The following is an 18,023-nucleotide window of genomic DNA, read 5'->3' on the forward strand; positions in this document are numbered from 1 at the left end:
CACACAGTCAGTCGCCTGAGGCGGGAATTGAACCCAGGTCTCTGGCATTGTGAGGCAGCAGTGCTAACCACTGTGCCACCGTGCTGGCCTTTCTCCAATTTAGAACTTCAACTTTTAGATCTGGTCTATCCTTTTCCATCACTATTTTAAATCTAATAGAATTATGGTCGCTGGCCCCAAAGTGCTCCCCCATTGACACCTCAGTCACTTGCCCTGCCTTATTTCCCAAGAGTAGGTCAAGTTTTGCACCTTCTCTAGTAGGTACATCCACATACTGAATCAGAAAATTTTCTTGTACGCACTTAACAAATTCCTCTCCATCTAAACCCTTAACACTAGGGCAGTCCCAGTCTATGTTCGGAAAGTTAAAATTCTCTACCATAACCACGCTATTGTTCTTACAGATAGCTGAGATCTCCTTACAAGTTTGTTTCTCAATTTCCCTCTGACTATTAGAGGGTCTATAATACAATCGCAATAAGGTGATCATCCCTTTCTTATTTCTCAGTTCCACCCAAATAACTTCCCTGGATGTATTTCTGGGAATATCCTCCCTCAGCACAGCTGTAATGCTATCCCTTATCAAAAATGCCACTCCCCCTCCTCTCTTGCCTCCCTTTCTGTAGCATTTATATCCTGGAACATTAAGCTGCTGGTCCTGCCCATCCCTGAGCCATATTTCCGTAATTACCATAATATCCCAGTCCCATGTTCCTAACCATGCCCTTCCCTCATCGGCCTTCCCTCTTAGGCCCCTTGCATTGAAATAAATGCAGTTTAGTTTATTAGTCCTACCTTGTCCCTGCCTGCCCTGACTGTTTGACTCGCTTCTGTTCTCAACTGTACCAGTCTCAGATTGATTTCTTTCCTCACTATCCCCCGGGTCCCACCCCCCCCACCTTACTAGTTTAAATCCTCCCAAGCAGCTCTAGCAAATCTCTCTGCCAGTATATTAGTCCCCTTCCAATTTAGGTGCAAACCGTCCTTCTTGTACAGGAGACTTCTACCCCAAAAGAGATTCCAATGGTCAAAAAAATGTGAATCCTTCTCCTATAGACCAGCTCCTCAGCCATGCATTCATCTGCTCTATGCTCCTATTCCTGCCCTCACTAGCTCATAGCACGGGGAGTAATCCAGATATTACTATTCTCGAGGACCTCCTTTATAAATTCCTGCCTCACTCTCTGTAATCTCCCTTCAGAATCTCAACCCTTTTCCTTCCTATGTCATTGGTTCCAATGTGGACAATGACCTCTTGCTGGCCCCCCTCCCCCGGAGAACATTCTGCATCCTCTGAGACATACTTGATCCTGGCACCAGGGAAGCAACACACCATTCTGATTTTTCGCTGCTGGCCACAGGAACATCTGTCTGTACCTCGGACTACAGAATCCTCTAACACAATTGATCTCTTGGAACCCTCGTTGCATTAGAGCCAGTCTCAATAGCAGAAACTTAACTGTTCGTGCTACGTTCCCCTAAGAATCCGTCACTCCCTACGTTTTCCAAAACAGCATACTTGTTTGAAATGGGTATATCCACAAAAGACTCCTGCACTAGCTGCATACCTCTCTTACCTTCCCTGGAGTTAACCCATCTATGTGACTGTATCTCAGACTTTCCCCCCTTCCTATAACTGCCATCCATCACATACCGTTGCTGTTGCAAATTCCTCATTGCTTCTAACTGTCTCTCCAACCGATCCATTAGATCTGATAAGATTCGCAACCAACAGCATTTATAACAGATATAATCCGCAGTAACCCTTAAACTCTTTTAAACTCCCACACCTGACAAGAAGCGCATATCACTCTACTAAATGCCATTTTTGCTGCTTCACAATCTACAGACCCAGAAAATAACACTGTCTTATTCCTCTACAAAACACTGCCCCAGGTTAAATTAATAGTTATGGCTTATATTTTAAGTTAAATCAAGAGACATATTTCAAAAAACATAAAATTAAGAAAGAACCCACTGTACTCACTACTGCACACTTTCTGTATGTCCCACCTAAAAACAATTAACTTATCTGCTTCCGTGTTGTGAACTTCACCCAAACAATTCCTCCAAGATTAGTTGTGAATTTCACTGTTTGTTAATTTTCCCAGATGCACTCTGATGTCCAGCGATACATGAATTCAAACAGCAAAGGCAGTAACTGTGCAGGTTCACTGCTGTGTCAGTTTCTCTCTCTCTTTCTCCTGCACTGTCCTCACCATGTGCTTCCTTTGTCTGTTCTTCTCCCTTTTGAAACTGCTGTTGTTTTGACTTTGTTTTTCCCCAAAGTTCAGCAGTTACATTTTTGTTGGCCACTTGCTCCGAAGATCTTTCTGTGAGGAGGCCATTTGTTGCTGGAGAGCTAGACACTCTCTTAGGGATACGTCTGAGATCTAATAAAATACCTTTGAAGATGCTGCTGCTACATTACACATAATAACAGCATCTCAACAATTTTGCGCATTGCTTTACAAATGTCTTGCTCATCTGTCTTTGGTTGTGGACCATAGTGGAGTGTGAATTTGTCCCCTTATCCTTAACTGTGCAGTGGAAACTGACATAGCATGGGGTGGTGGGATCTGATGGAACCGCCTCATAGCTGTGTTCCAGCTGAACGTCTCAGATAATCAAGTAATAATTGAATTGGCGTTACCTCTTGTCAAGTGAATGCATAATTGATCAGATTTAGGAGTCACAAGAATTTGATGAAAAACATTTGGTGTTGCAAGTAGAGACATGAATAACTTCATCAGTAAGCACATCTTCCCAAAACTTGCCCTTTCGGTTGAGTCACATTGGTGAAACATGATCGGTCTAATATCGCAGAACCGCCTTTGTGATCTCCCTTTGATGACTAATGAGTCACTGTTGCCCAGTCCGGCAGCTTTCCCTCAAGGTGGGACTTCCCCTGGAGTTTGATTGAAACCAACCAGAAATTCTGGCTCCACCCACCCACCCCTATTAACATGATCAGAGTATCAGAGGACAAGTGGATAAGGTGGTAAAGGAGGAGTGTCTGCTTGCTACCTTCATCAGTCAGAGCACAGAGTACAAAATTTGGCAAGTCATGTTGCAGCTGTACCAGACTTTACTCAGGCCACATTTCAGGTAGTGTGCACAGTCCTGGGTCACCACACTACTGAAAACATGTGGAGGCTTTGGAGAGGGTGAAAAAGAGATTTATCACTATGTTTCTTGGATTGGAGTGTATTAGCTTCAAGAACAGTTTGGGCAAACTTGGATTGTTTTCGTTGGTGCACCGGAGGCTGAAGGGCAACCAGATGGAAGCATATAAAATTATGAAAAGGTGTGGTTAAGGTGGAATGTCTAGGTCTTTTTCCCCAGGGTTGAAACATCAAATTCTAGAGGGCATAGATTAAAGGTGCGAGGTGGCAAGTTTGAAAAAAAATGGGCGAGAGGGCAGGAGATACCTGAAACACGTTGCCAAGGGTTACGATAGCAAAATTTAAGTGGCACTTAGACAGACACATGAACAGGCAGGTATAGACCATGTGTAGGCAGATGGGATTAGTTTAGAATAGTTTTGTGGTCAGCACAGACATGATGGGTCAAACAGCTTGTTCCCGTGCTGTACTCTTCCATGTAAAAATTCACCACAGTGTCGGACTGAGGACTGGTGCAAGTGGTCAGCAGCTTGCAAGCCCAGTCAGACCACACGTGGAAGTCCTCTGCATTGATCTACTGCAGGCATTTTATGCAGAGTGCAATGTTTTATTAGTAACTTTATTTCTTATTTTACTAACTTTTACTATGAATAACTGTAGGTTAAGGTATCTTTTTCCTTTATTTCTCCATTTCGTACCTAAGATTTGTACCTAGCTACCTAGCACCTAAGATGTCGCCTTGTAGGGCAACATTGTAAACTTTTCACTTTAAATACTTCTGTACTTGAGTACATATAACAATAAACCTAATTCTAAATTCTAAGGCAGCGGTTATTAAGCCCATCAAAGTCTGTACTGACTCTTTCAAAGTACAATCCATTTGACCCTGCTATTTTCCCACATTCCTGCACTTTAAAATTTCAAGTATTTAACCAACTCCTTTCTGAGAAAGGACAATGGGATCTGTTTCGACCTGCCCGTCAGATAGTGTGTTCCAAATCCTAACCACTGATTGTATAAGAACATGGTTCCCTATGCCAACTTGGATTCATTTCCAATCATCTCAAACCTGTGCCTTCACATTATTGTCCCCTCATCTACTGGAGAGGTTCTCTTCATTTTGTGATTTTAAACACTTCTATTAAATCTTCTGTTAACCCTCAATATCTGAAGTAGCTTAGTCTACCGTACAACTGCAAACCAGTCCCTCTCCTTAATGACACTGCTGACAGAATAAATTTGAATGCTAGTTAGAGGCAATTTGGCAGCACCAGAGTGACTCCAAGCAGAGATACTCTCCACACAGCAGGCATTCAGTTTCCAGAGGTGTATCATAACAGTATTGATTTATAACATACACAGAAACCCTTCAGTGAGAAAACTGGCCGTTCAGGCCATCAGGTCCACTTCGGAGAGCATCACACCCAGGCCCTTCCTCCTACCCCCGTAACTCCCATCGCTAACCCATCTACTTGCACATCCCCTGGGCACTATAAATAATTTAGCATGGCCAATCCATCTAACCTACACATCTTTGGACTATGGGAGGAAACTACAGCACATAGCAGAAACTCATGCAAAAACGGGAAGAACATGCAAAATCCACACAGTCACCCGAGACAGAAATCAAACCTGGTTTCTGGGTGCTGAGAGGCAGCAGTGCTAACCACTGAGCCACTGTGCCACTCCTTAAACAACTTGCAATAATATCTACAATATTTTCAACCTCTCTGGCAATTGTTCTTGATATGCAATACCGATACGGAATAGAACTTTGTCAGGAATTTTACCAACCACATCTGCAAGCCAAGTTTAAAATCAGCGTATTTTGAGAAAATGAAAACTTTCCCTATTTACAGCTATGTGGATCACACATGAAATAAATTTTGACAGTTCTCATGTAGTTACAAAAGAGTACAGATCTACAAGATAAAATTGTCCGTTTTCCTGTATTATCACTGATGGACATTTTGCATGGGAAATGGGAAAGTTGCCACATTGTCCAGCAGTCCTGTATATTACCAGAGTACAGTGAGCATTTCGCTGTATGTGACCTTGGAGTTCAGAGAACTGCTTGAAATGAGAAGATTTCCAATGCCTAGAATGTGCATCATCCCTGTTGCTAAACTCAAAAAAATGCAATTAAAGTACAGAATACTCTCCGTGGACCACTGTGATGATACAGTATGGGTCTTCAAATTTCAGATTTTCAAATAAGATTAGCCTTGGATTGCACATTCCTACAGTAATCATAATTCTAAATTTCTCTCTGAGGTTATCTCTGCAGGTACTAAGTTTTCTGTAAATAGACTGCTGTTTCACTCAGGCAGCTGCTACTGTCCTTCAGAAACTTGGACAGTGCTCAACTGGGAATGCCTTAATTTGACAGCAGTTAGCCAGACTAAAAAATGTACGCTGTGGTTTTCAGCATTAGGAGAAGAAAACGTACAAAGCAAGGCACTCCACTTGTAATGCAACTCTCAACTTTCTGTTTTTGGGTTACTGCTACATTATTAGTTTTAGAAAATGCAACTAAAATAATACATATACACAAATCTTGTTGGAAAGAAAAATGACATCTGATCTCTAACCAACACTGAATCTAGTTCTAAATTAAAAACATTAAAAGCAAACCACTAGTAATATGGCATTACAATAATATTCATGACTTGATTTGCAGGCTTAAATTCACACTTTTATTCCCGGTAATCTGAATCAAATGGAAAAAAAAGCACAAGTTGTTTTTTATTTCCGATTGCCAATAACAATATTTTGCTTTTTATTCATAAAATACAAATCAAATTGCAAACAAAATTAATTTGTTGGATTGCTTTTATAACAGAATAACATAAAAAAACTGTACTAAATATTTTAGTTTTAAATATTTTTTCAGTCTTAGCACATTTAGGTTTTATATGTCTAACACTAAGAGTTGTGGCTGAGATCCTCATGTTCAACACAGGTCAATATTCAGAATGCAAACTTATTTTGTTGGCATAATCCAACTGCAAGTCCACGTCCCATGAATGAATAAATAAAAAAGCAGAAAAAACCCCCACAGTATCTGGCCCACCGAATGGATCTTTCACTCCATCTGGAAAGCGAGTCATTAACTGTAAGCTGAATAAACTAACATCTAATCGATTCTTTCGAATAATAATGGTTGTAATTGTTCAAAAAGACGATTGAGGTGAAATAGTAACCCCCCCCACAGACACCTGAACAAACATACTCCTTTGCCTGAAGTGTGGGGAAGTTTGACTCGTTGTGTTTACATTGAGCAATTCTTGCATCATCCTCCTCACTGAGACTCACAGCCATGTGGCGACTGCAACTTCTCCATTGAAGCGTTCCGAAAACATCCATTTACGGGCAAACCCCCCCCCACCCCACCACCCCCCGACCCAACAAAACCCAGTCAGGGGAAAGGAAGAGTCTCTTAACTAAACTCTCTCGAAAGCTGATGATCGGGCGGCACTCGAGCTTCTTCAGAATCCCGTGCACACACACACACACACAAAAAGAAGGTCGGATTAAAACGTGGCGCTTACCTTCCCCGAGCGGAAAAGGGCTTGGCTCCAGTGAAACAGCAGCTCTCCCCCAGAGCACCCGGGCTTTACATACAAGCGGCGACAGTGCAGGAGCGAGCAATGTTCACACGCTGTCCAGAAAAAAAATACAGACAGACAGACATACACAGACACACACACGGGAAGATATTAACTAAAATGCTGCATTGCTGAGTCCGGCCGGCCCGCCCGCGTTAAGCAGAGGCGGTTCCCAGGGGCTCTGCATCATATCAATGGCAGCGTGACCTCGCCTTCTGCGTACAGCGCTTAACGTATAGGCGCTTCCCCCCCCCCGCCAGCTTTATCAGCGTATACTTTAAGGAACCTGCAATCTTCTTCCCCCTCACTCCGGCCTATCACCCTCACCTTGACCTCCCTCCACCTATCGCATTTCCGACGCCCCTCCCCCAAGTCCCTCCTCCCTACCTTTTATCTTAGCCTGCTGGACACACTTTCCTCATTCCTGAAGAAGGCCTTATGCCCGAAACGTCGATTCTCCTGTTCCCTGGATGCTGCCTGACCTGCTGCGCTTTTCCAGCAACACATTTTCAGCGTATACTTTAGCCTGTGTTTGGACACCTGACTTCAGCTGCTGTCGTCTCTCTTGCCAATACAATCAATCGGAATGGAGGAGGCCAGGTTTTCAGTTCTGATGGGGGAAATTAACTTAAACCTAATTCTTGTCTTTCTACATGTACTGTACATAAAAGCACTGGATCCTTTTCAACAGATTCCCAACATATTCAATGTCCTTGAAGAGGTCAAACTTGACTCATGGGGAGGAGGGAATGGGGGGTTCCTGACTCCTGGCTGACCAAAATGGCTCATCAAAGAAGGAACTGAACACATCGAAAGAATGTGACCAGAGGAAATCATCATTCATCACTGGTGGTCTTTCACAGATCACCATGACTCTCTTCCACTCTCACAGTGAGTCCAGAGGTGGCTGTACAGCTTCCACAGGCTCTACTATACCTAGGGCAGGTGGTGGTCATGGGGAGTGGGGTGTTGGTATGGCAGTGCGCTCCTTATCCTGTTTTCGCCTGGGACTTCCATTAGTTCCAAGTGACAAGTCTCAAGGTGCTCATTGCCTTCCCGGATGCTCCTTATCCACTTTGGACGGTCTTGGACCAGTGACTCCCAGGTGTCTGTGGGAATACTGCACTTTGCCAGTGAGGCCTTGTTGGGTATCACTGAAACACTTCCTCTGTCCAGCTTGCGTTCACCTGCTGTTTGGGAGCTGGGAGTAGAGCATTTGCTTGGGGTGTCTCATGTCAGTAATGCAGACAATGCGCCCAGCCCATCAAGCTGATCAAAGTTGGTCAGTGCTTCGTTGATGGGGATGTTGGCCTGGTCAAGGACACTGGTGTTGGTGAATCTTTCTTCCCAGTGGATTCGCAGGATCTTGCGCAGGCAGTGATGGTACTGCTTCAGCACCTTGTGTCTGCTATAGACAGACCATGTCTCAGAGCCATATATGAGAGTGGGAATCACCACCGCTCTGTAAACCATGAGCATGGTGTCAGATCTGATGCTGTTATCCTCAAAGACCCTTCTCTACAGATGGCTGAAGGCTGAGCTAGTACACAAGAGACAGTGCTGGCTCTCTTCATTTATAGCTGTTTTGGTTGACAGGACACTCCAGAGGTACTGGAAGTGGCCAACGTTCTCGAAGGCCTCCTGTGGACCTCGCAATGCTGGACCAGGTTGGTGGAGGACTTTCGTCTTGTAGACGGTGAGGGTGAGACCTGTGCTATCACATGCTTACGTAAAGGTGCTGACAATGGTCTGGAGTACATCCTCTGAGATTTCACATTCTTGATGACGTTATTTGGGATGACTTTGGTTTTGGCTTAAAGGTGGTGAAGATTGAATAATTTCCCGCAACTTCTGTAAGTTAGCTTCACTCTAGCTGGGAGCTTGTCAGTTATAAGGTGAAGCATCGCCAATATATCGAGAAGATTTACAAGGATGTTGCCAGGGTTGGAGGATTTGAGCTACAGGGAGAGGTTGAATAGGCTAGGGCTGTTTTCCCTGGAGCGTTGGAGGCTGAGGGGTGATCTTATAGCGATTTATAAAATCATGAGGGGCATGGATAGGATAAATAGACAAAGTCTTTTCTCTGGGGTGGGGGAGTCCAGAACTAGAGGTCATAGGTTTAGGGTGAGAGGGGAAAGATATAAAAGAGAACTAAGGGGCAACATTTTCATGCAGAGGCTGGCCCGTGTATGGAATGAGCTGCCAGAGGAAGTGCTGGAGGCTAGTACAATTGCAACATTTAAAATACATCTGGATGGATATATGAAGGGTGTGGAGGGATATGAGTCGGGTGCTGGCAGGTGGAACTTGATTGGATTGAGATTCTGGTCGGCATGGACAAGTTGGACCAAAGGGTCTGTTTCCATGCTGTACATCTCTATGACTCTATAACAGTGCTGGGTTGATGACACAGCCCAGCTCGACACTGGTCCAAATGGAGAATGGGTCGGTGATGGAGCCATTTGTCATCATGGAGCAGCCGAAGGATGGTGACAAACTTCATGTTGCAACCAAAGCAGAGGAGGATGTTCCATAATACTACCTGACTGACAGTGTCAAAGGCCTTTCCCAGGTTGAAGAAGGCCTTGTGCAAGGGTAGGTTCTTTTCTCTGCGTTTCTTCTGCAGCTATGTGCAGTGAAAATTATGTATGTTTGCCCCTCTGTAGTCGAAAGTCACACTATGTGAGTCTGGGAGGGGCTTTTCAGCAACAGGGAGGAGATGGTTGTGGAGGACCTTGGCAATTACTTTTCCAAAGGTTAACAGTGGGAGACTTTCCTGTAGTTACCAAAGTTGTGCCTGTTCCCTTTTTCGAAAATACTCACGACTCTGGTATCTTGGAGCTCTCTCAGGATGCTGTCCTCCTTCCAGATATGGCAGACAAGGGCATGTAGCTGCAGCAGGAGTTCTTTGCCTCAGTACTTCCATGCCTTAGTAGGGATACCATCTGCTCCAGCAGCCTTGTTGTTCTTGACCTGGTGGATAGCCTTCCCTACTTGGTTCAGGGCTGGGGTGTTGCAGAGCTCGTGGTGTGTATTGTGCTCTAGAATGTTACCAAGGATGTTCAGATCGATGACAGAGCCTTGATTGAGGTCTCTGAGGTGCTCCCTGCAGTACTGTTTGATGGCTTCTTTTTGAAATCCTTTGTCTGCAGTAGTGTGGGGCCTTGGGTATTTGGTCCTTAACTGGTCTTGACAGCACAGAAGAAACCCTGCATATCAAGATTGTCAGCCATTCAGTGGGTATGCAGTGCTTTCTCCATCTACACCTGTCCTTTATATTGTGGGTTTGTTGTTGGATCTTGGCCTGTAATGCCTGCCTTTTCTCTTCGGCGTGCTGTTGTGGTTTTACACTCATAAATGTCATGTGCTTCTGACTTATCAGTTCTTGGATCTCACGGCATCAGAGGAAGCACACAAACCTCCAAACAAATCATCTAACCTAGTCCTTCAAGCACTATTATACATCTGCAGATCACACACTGAAATTATCAGCCTTCTTGAAACTCACTGAGCCGAAAGTGAAATAAGCCATCCCCAAGGCACTGCCCTAAGAAGAAGGAGATTTATATAAGCATTGGAACCTATATATTGGCTCATAATATATTACCGAGATGATCTTTCTTTGTACATTCTTTACTAGAACTTCCTGAATAGCTACCTGTACCATAGTACAATGGCCAGTTAGCTCATCCATCCTGCAGCCCTCACTCTCATATAGAAAGCGTCACGCCTGTTGCAAAGGCTGAGGCTCCTGTGTGCTTACCCTTAGGTCTCTTTACCTGCTTCATTTACAGTTACATCCTCCTGTCCCTGGCTACTGATTAAGTCAGAAGTCGCTATCCTGATAGGTGTGGTCACCTCCTGGAATAAAGTGTCATGGTATCTTACCACCCCCCACCGCCAAAGTGCTGCAATATCCGCAGCTCAACCTCTCGCTCAATAACTCTGAGCCAGAGTTCCTGCAGGTGCAAACACTGTCTACCCAACTGTTTGTGCTGGATCATAGCAGCATCCTGAAGTACACACCTTCTGCAACTGTGGCACCTCACCTGCTATGACATCTTGAACATGTGTTTGTTAATTCATCATGACAAATTAATTCACTTATTATAAAGACCACATCTTTTCACTTTATCTTTATTTCGGATTGAGGATCAAACTTGGAAAAGGATACTGCTTTCAGCCAAGGACTAGAAAGAAATGTTGCTGTTTTAAAACGTGTTACTGGAACCCATTGTGAGTTGAATTGTCACTGCTGCCTTGTTCGGGTAGTCGGGGAAGAAGCTAGAGACTCACTGGCAGTGTGTGTTCAGGCAGCTTTGCCCAGAGACAGTCTGGATTTTCAGTGACACCGTGGGTCAGCAGTGCACAGCCTGACAACAACTCTCTGCTTGATACTTGGTTAGGGGGGATAGTGTGTGTATGTGTATACAGTACAGCAGCAGAGAGCCTCCAGACTCTAAAAATGCAACATCCTTTCTATCCATGTAGAGAAGTAACAAAGAATTGGAAGATAGCTAGCTATTCTGACTTACCTTTTATTTTCGGGTCACTCGACCTGAAATGTTAACTCTATTTCTGTCCACAGATGCTGCCAGATCTGCTGAGCTTTTCTAGCAATTTCTATTTTTGTCACTTTTTTTAAAAACTGTTGCTTCTAACCAATGACTGAAAAACTGGACAATGTGTGTGCAGCAGCCCCATGATTTCAGTAAAGAACTAAGAAGACTTGGAATGAAGAAAAGCAGTGGTTGGAAGAATCCTGTTTGTTGGTGCTGTTGAACTGTCTTCCTTTCAGATTTTTCCTCCGAGTATAACATTCTTTTTGGATCTGTCTGCATGTCTGTAGCAGCTTATGAAGGGGCAGAGAATAAAAGTTGGAGAGTTATAAATGGATAATTAATACTTTGTTTGCCTGTGGTTAAACTGATGTGTTTTTAATAAATAATAGTTTCTTATTAAGTGCAGAAACCTGGGCAGTTTTTCTATTAACCTGACTTCACCAGGCAGTAAGATCGAGGACTTCAATTGAACCTTAATTGTTGTGATGACTGCAGGAGTGGACTCAAATGTCAGTGTCCTTTCCCAAGTGGATCATGATATCCTAATTAACACAACCTACGCCTTCCTAAAAGTTTTACTGCTGCCAGTAAACTTTACAATACAGATAAAACATACATTTTATCTGTAGTTAAAGTATTGTATGTTATCTAATCAGACAAGTTCCTGGCTTACATGTTACTTTTGCTGCACAATATTGGAAACTAAATGTGTGAAGCTGAAAAAAAGAGTGGTAGAAAAGAGCACCTCCTCCTGCCATTCACCAAACACCCCCTTCAACACAATTTACTTCATGCAGTAAACCTTGCTTAAAGTACCTCTTTCTCCCATGCACCAAGTTCCCACATCGAACCAACTTCCAAATATACTCACTCAGTCTGTTTCTCACTCAAAGTCTTGCTCACATTTACAATCTGTCCTTACTCTGCTACTCTTGAAAGTGTATTGGCATTCTCTTGTGAATTATGTTCAAGTGTCTGACACACTTGATAAATGAAAAGAAATAACACTCATGGGTTATGAAGTCTGGTTTCACTCTGGGATCTAGTTTGTTCAGACCTTCTGTTGGGAAATAAGGCAGGGCTAGTGACTGAGGTGTCAGTGGGGGAGCACTTTGAGGCCAGTGATCATAAATCTATTAGTTTAAAATAATTATGGAAAAGGATAAACCTGATCTAAAAGTTAAAGTTCAAAATTGGAGTAAGGCCAACCTTGGTGGTATTCGGCAAGAACTTTTGAAAGTTGATTGGGAGCAGCTATTTGCAGGTAAAGGATGGTTGGAAAGTGGGAGGCCTTCAAAAGTAAGATAACGAGAGTGCAGAGAAAGGGTTTTCCTGTTAGGGTGAAGGGCAAAGCTGGTAGGGAATACTGGATGACTAGAGAAATTGAGACTCTGGTCAAGAAAAAGAAAGAAACATATGTCAGGTTTGGACAGCTGGGACCAAGTGAACCCCTCGAGAAGTATAAGGCAGTAACGGTATACTCAGAGGGGAAATCAGGACGGCAAAAATGAGACATGAGATATCTTTGGCAAATAGGGTTAAGGAGATTCCAAAGAAATTCTGTAAAGACAAATTGATTCTATAAATGCATTAAGGGCAAAAGAGTAACTAGAGAGAGAAAAGGGCCCCTTAAAGATCAAAAAGGCCATCTATGTGTGGAACGGCAGGAGATGGGTGACATACTAAACGAGTATTTCACATTAGTATTTACCGTGGAGAAGGATGTGGAAGCTAGAAACCTGGAGGAATAAATAGTGATGTCTTGAAAAGTGTTCATATTATAGAAGAGGATGTGCTGGACTGAAAGGTGGACAAATCCCCGGAACCAGATCAGGTATATCCCAGAACTTTGTGGGAAACCAGGGAAGTGATTGCTGGGCCCATTGCTGAGATATTTCTGTCAATAGCCACGGTTGAGATGCCAGAAGACTGGAGGTTGGCTAACATGGTGCCACTATTTAAGGAAGGTGGCAAGGAAAAGCAAGGGAACTATAGACCGATGTGCCTGACATCAGTAGTGGGCAAGATGTTGAACAGAATTCTGAGGGACAGAATTGACATGTATTTGAAAAATCAAGGACTGATTAGGAACAGTCAGCATGGCTTTGTGCATGGGAAATCATGTCTCACTAACTTGGTTTGGTTTTTTTTGAAGAAGTGACAAAGAACACTGATGAGGGAAGAGCAGTGGATGTTATCTGTATGAATTTCACCAAAGCTTCAACAACATTCCTCACGGTAGACTAGTTAGCAAGGTTAGATCACATGCAATCCTAGGAGAGTTAGCCACTTGTATACAAAAATGGCTTGAAGGTAGGAGAGAGGCTGGTGAGGGAGGGTTGTTTTTTGGACTGTAGACCTGTGACCAAGGATCAGTACTGGGTCCATTGCTTTTTGTCATTTATATAAATGATTTGGATGTGAATGTGGAAATATGGTTAGTACGTATGCAGAAGACACCAAAATTGGTGGTATACTGGACAATGAAGAAGCTTAACTCAGAGTATGAAGCGACCGTGATTAGATGGACCAATTGGCCAAGGAGTGGCAGATGGATTTTAATTTTTAGATAACTGTGAGGTGTTGTCTTTTGATAAGGCAAACCAGGGCAGGATTGACACACAAGGTAGGGTCCTGGTGAGTGCTGCCGAACAAAGAGACCTTGGGGTGCATAGTTCCTTGAAGGTGCAGTCGCAGGTAGATAGCATAGTGAAGAAGGTGTTTGGTATGCTTGCCTTTATTGGTCAGTGCATTGACTATAGGAGTTGGGAGGTCATGTTACGGCTGTACAGGATATTGGTTAGGCCACTTTTGGAATATTGTGTGCAATTCTGGTCTCCCTGCTGTAGGAAAGATGTTGTTAAACTTGAAGGGGTTCAGAAAAGATTTACAAGGATGTTGCCAGGGTTGGAGGGTTTGAACTATAGGGTGAGTCTGAATAGGCTGGGGCTATTTTCCCTGGAGTGTCAGAGGGAAAAGGGTGACATTATGGAGGTTTATAAAGCATGAGGGGCATGGATCAAGTGAACAGACAAGGTCTTTTCTACAGGGTAGGGGAGTCCAAAACTAGAGGACATAGGTTTAGGGTGAGAGGGGAAAGATTTAAAAGGAACTAAAGGGGCAACTTTTTTATGCAGAGGCTGGAGCGTGTATGGAATGAGCTGCCAGAGGAAATGGTGGAGGCTGGTACATTACAAAATTTAAAAGGCATTTGAATGGGTTTATGAATAGGAAGTGTTTAGAGGGATATGAGCCAAATGCTGGCAAATGGGACTAGATTAATTTAGGGTGTCTGGGCGGCATGGATGAGTTGGACTGAAGGGTTTGTTTCCGTAGCTGTACATCTGTATGAACCTATCTCTATCAGCTGTGGTTGTAGTATATATCCACACTACATAGAGAGATATATAAAGTAACTGGAAACTATGTATATCTAAAAATGCATGCAAATGTACAAGTTAGGAACAGGAATAGGTTATTCACTCTTTCAATCATGTCTGAATGAATTGTAGCCCCAGTTTTACTTTTCAGTTTATGCCTTTGCCTCCCTTATTAATCTAGAATGCAGTAACACTCCCTGGTAAATTTAGAATCTATTTAAACTAATAAAGATATATATGGATCTTAGGTCCTCAGGATGTCACATATTTTTCTCAGACAATATTTTGACAAGCACTTCTGTTCTGGCTAAATATATTACAGTCAGTTAACACACACAAAACTCCCACAAACAGTAATAGATAGATAGAGGTAGGTAACTAGACAATCCAGATAGCCACTATTACAAGGTAATCTAGTGTCAGCTGAGGGATTAATGTTCAAGTCGTGCGTTATGATCTTTTACAATAACAAATAGGCTTCATTTTAACATCTCATCCAAAAGACAGCACCTCGGACTCTGAATCACAAAGGTCTATAGATATATGATACTTTTAACGTATTAAAAAGTCTCAATATATTTCACAGGAATATTTTCAAAAAGCCACAGAGGATGATATTAGGACAGATGATGAAAATCTTGGTCAACATTGTAGACTTTGATGAGTATTTTAAAATAGGAAAGTGGGATAGAGAGGTGACAAAGAAGAATTCCAGAGCTCAGCAACTAAGGCACAGTACCACTGATGGAGTAATTAAAATCAGGAATGCTCAAAAGACCAGAATTAAGGAAGTACAGTTATTGAATCAGAATTGTTGTAGCTCAGAAGTCTATTCAACCCATTGTGACCATACCAGCCATCCTAAGGAGCAGTTCATATGTTTCCTGTATATTCCTCCCATAAATATTTAGAATACATAGAAAATGTAGAAACAGTTGTGGCATCTAAGGAGGCCACTCTGCCCTCATATCTCTGTTGAAAAACAAATAAACCTAGCCTAATCACATTTCCCAGCACTTAGTTCATATCCCTGAGGAGTATTGAGCTTCAGCTGCAAAGTTTAAGTGAGTTGACAGATTTTGCCTCTTTCAATCTCTCAGGCAGCGAGTTCCAGACTTCAATCATACTCTGGATAAAAAAAATTTTCCTCATCTCTAATCCTTCTACCAGTCATTTTAATTTACGTTCCTTGGTCACTGACCCTACTGCTTAGGGAAGTAGGTGTGCTTCTAACCCACTCTATCCAGATCACTCAAAACCTCATGCAACTCAATCAAATCTCCCATGATGCCTCTCTGTTCCAAAGCCGACAGCACCAATCTATCCCATCTTTCCTCATGGCCATGATCTTCCTGTTCACATTCTCATAACTCTCCTCTGTACTCTCTAGTTAGATCCTTTCTGTAATGAGGCGACCAGAGCTGCACCAAGTACTTAAGCTGTGTTCTAACTAGTGTTTTGTATAGGTCCAGAATTGTGCCTCTGCTCTTACTCTGTATGTTTTAGTTAATAAAGTATTCAATATACTTTCTTAGCCATCCTAGGAACTTGTCCTGTTACCTTCATGGATTTTTTGTTGTGTGCTCCAACATCTCTTACTTCCTCTGCATCCCTCAGTATCCACTCATTTGTTGTGTATTTCTTTGCCATATTTGATCTCCTTAAGTGAGCCACATTGTTCTGATGCTTTTCTGCCCATCTGACCAGTCCATTGATATCTTCCTGCAGTCTACAGCTTCCCTCCTCACTATCAATTAACTGCCGTTTTTGTGTCATCTGCAAACTTCTTGATCATGCTCCCTATATTTAAATCTAAATTACTAATGTGTACCACAAAAAGTGGGGGATCGTTATATTGAATCATGCAGAGACACACGGGAAACAGTCTCTGAGCCACAAAAATGCATATCAACCATTACCCTTTGTAACTTGCCACAGAGGCGACATCATCCTGATTCCATGGCTTTTATTTGTTTAACTAGTCTGTCATGTGGGACTTCATCAAAAGCCTCGCAAAAACCTATCTAGATCCCATCAATTACAATACCCTTATCAACCCTCCTCAAAAATATTAATCAAGTTAGTCAGACACAATCTTACTTTAAAAATTGATGCTGATTTCTTGATTACTCTTTCTAAGCGACAGTTAATCCGGTCTCTCAGAACTAATGCCATTTATTTGCCCACTACTAAGTTTAGACTGATTAGCTTGTCTAGAAGGGATGTAGTTCTGGAAGAGATTACAATAGAGAAACAGTTTTGTTTTTTGAGTTTTAGATCTAATGCTGTTTGATATCCATTGCAGATGTTCACTGTAATACATTTCAGCTCACAACTCACTTACATTCATCTCAGAAGTAAAATAATATATGTTCTCAAAATTTGGAAGAAAAAGCTGAAGACACTGAAAATACTCAACTCTTCAGGCAGCATCTATAGAGTATTACGTCACAGCAAGTGCCCCTCAGTCCACTGTGTCCATGTGATCATCAAGCACCAAGATGCCATACAGTCATTGAGTCATAGAGCTGTACAGCACGGAAATAGCTCTTTCGGTCCAACTCTCACCCATGTCAACCAGATATCATAAACTAAACCAGTCCTGTTTGCCAGCATTTGGCCATATCCCTCTAAACCTTTCCTAATCATATACCCATCCAGATGCATTTTAAATGTTTTAATTGTACCCAGCTCCACCACTTCCTCTAGCAGCTTACTGCACAGGCACGCCATCCTCTGCTAGAAAAAGTTGCCCCTCAGGTCCCTTTTAAGTTTTACCTCTCTCACCTTAACCTTATGCCCTCAAGGTTTGGACCCCTACCCTGTGGAAAAGATATTGGCTATTCACCCTATCCACGCCCGTCATGATTTTATAAATCTCTATAAGGTCACCCCTCAGCCCCCAACGTTCCAGGAAAATAGCTCTAGCTTATTCAGCCTATTCCTATAGCTCAAACCCTGGCAACATCCTTTTAAATCTTTTTTAAATCCTTTTAAGTCTAACAATATGTATCCTATAGAAGGGTGAGTAGAATTGCATGCAGTATTCCAAAAGTAGTCTAACCAAATGTCCTGTACAGCAGCAACATGACCTCCCAAATTCTATACTCAATGCTCTGACCAATAAAGGCAAGAGTATCACTGTTCACTAGGTGTGATGTTCAATTAGCACCCTCTGTCTCCTATCAATATGTCAAGGTTGGATTTAATTTGCCAATTTGCCCAGGATCCCAACAGCTCATACCTTCTTGACCAACCTTATACGTGGTATCTTGTCAAAAGTTTGACTGAAGTCCATGTTGACCCCATCAACAACATTATCCTCATCCAAACACCTGGTTATCTTTT

The 18,023-nt window shown here is 42.6% G+C and overlaps 1 protein-coding gene across 4 annotated transcripts in view; it reads right to left on the reverse strand.

Annotated features, from left to right (window-relative positions):
* LOC122550778 (high affinity cationic amino acid transporter 1-like) overlaps positions 1 to 6,901 on the reverse strand; it is a 73,534-nt gene extending 66,633 nt beyond the window's left edge. For all 4 annotated transcript variants that reach the window (XM_043692030.2, XM_043692031.2, XM_043692027.2 and 1 more), the window contains exon 1: positions 6,677 to 6,901. The gene's annotated coding sequence lies outside the window, so the exon portion shown is untranslated. The remainder of the gene's footprint in view (positions 1 to 6,676) is intronic.
* Between the last annotated feature and the right edge of the window lie 11,122 nt (positions 6,902 to 18,023).

Source organism: Chiloscyllium plagiosum, unplaced genomic scaffold, assembly GCF_037043375.1.
Source record: "Chiloscyllium plagiosum isolate Xiang-an unplaced genomic scaffold, Cpla_swu_hap1 HiC_scaffold_6, whole genome shotgun sequence".
In the NCBI taxonomy this organism is placed as follows: domain Eukaryota; kingdom Metazoa; phylum Chordata; class Chondrichthyes; order Orectolobiformes; family Hemiscylliidae; genus Chiloscyllium; species Chiloscyllium plagiosum.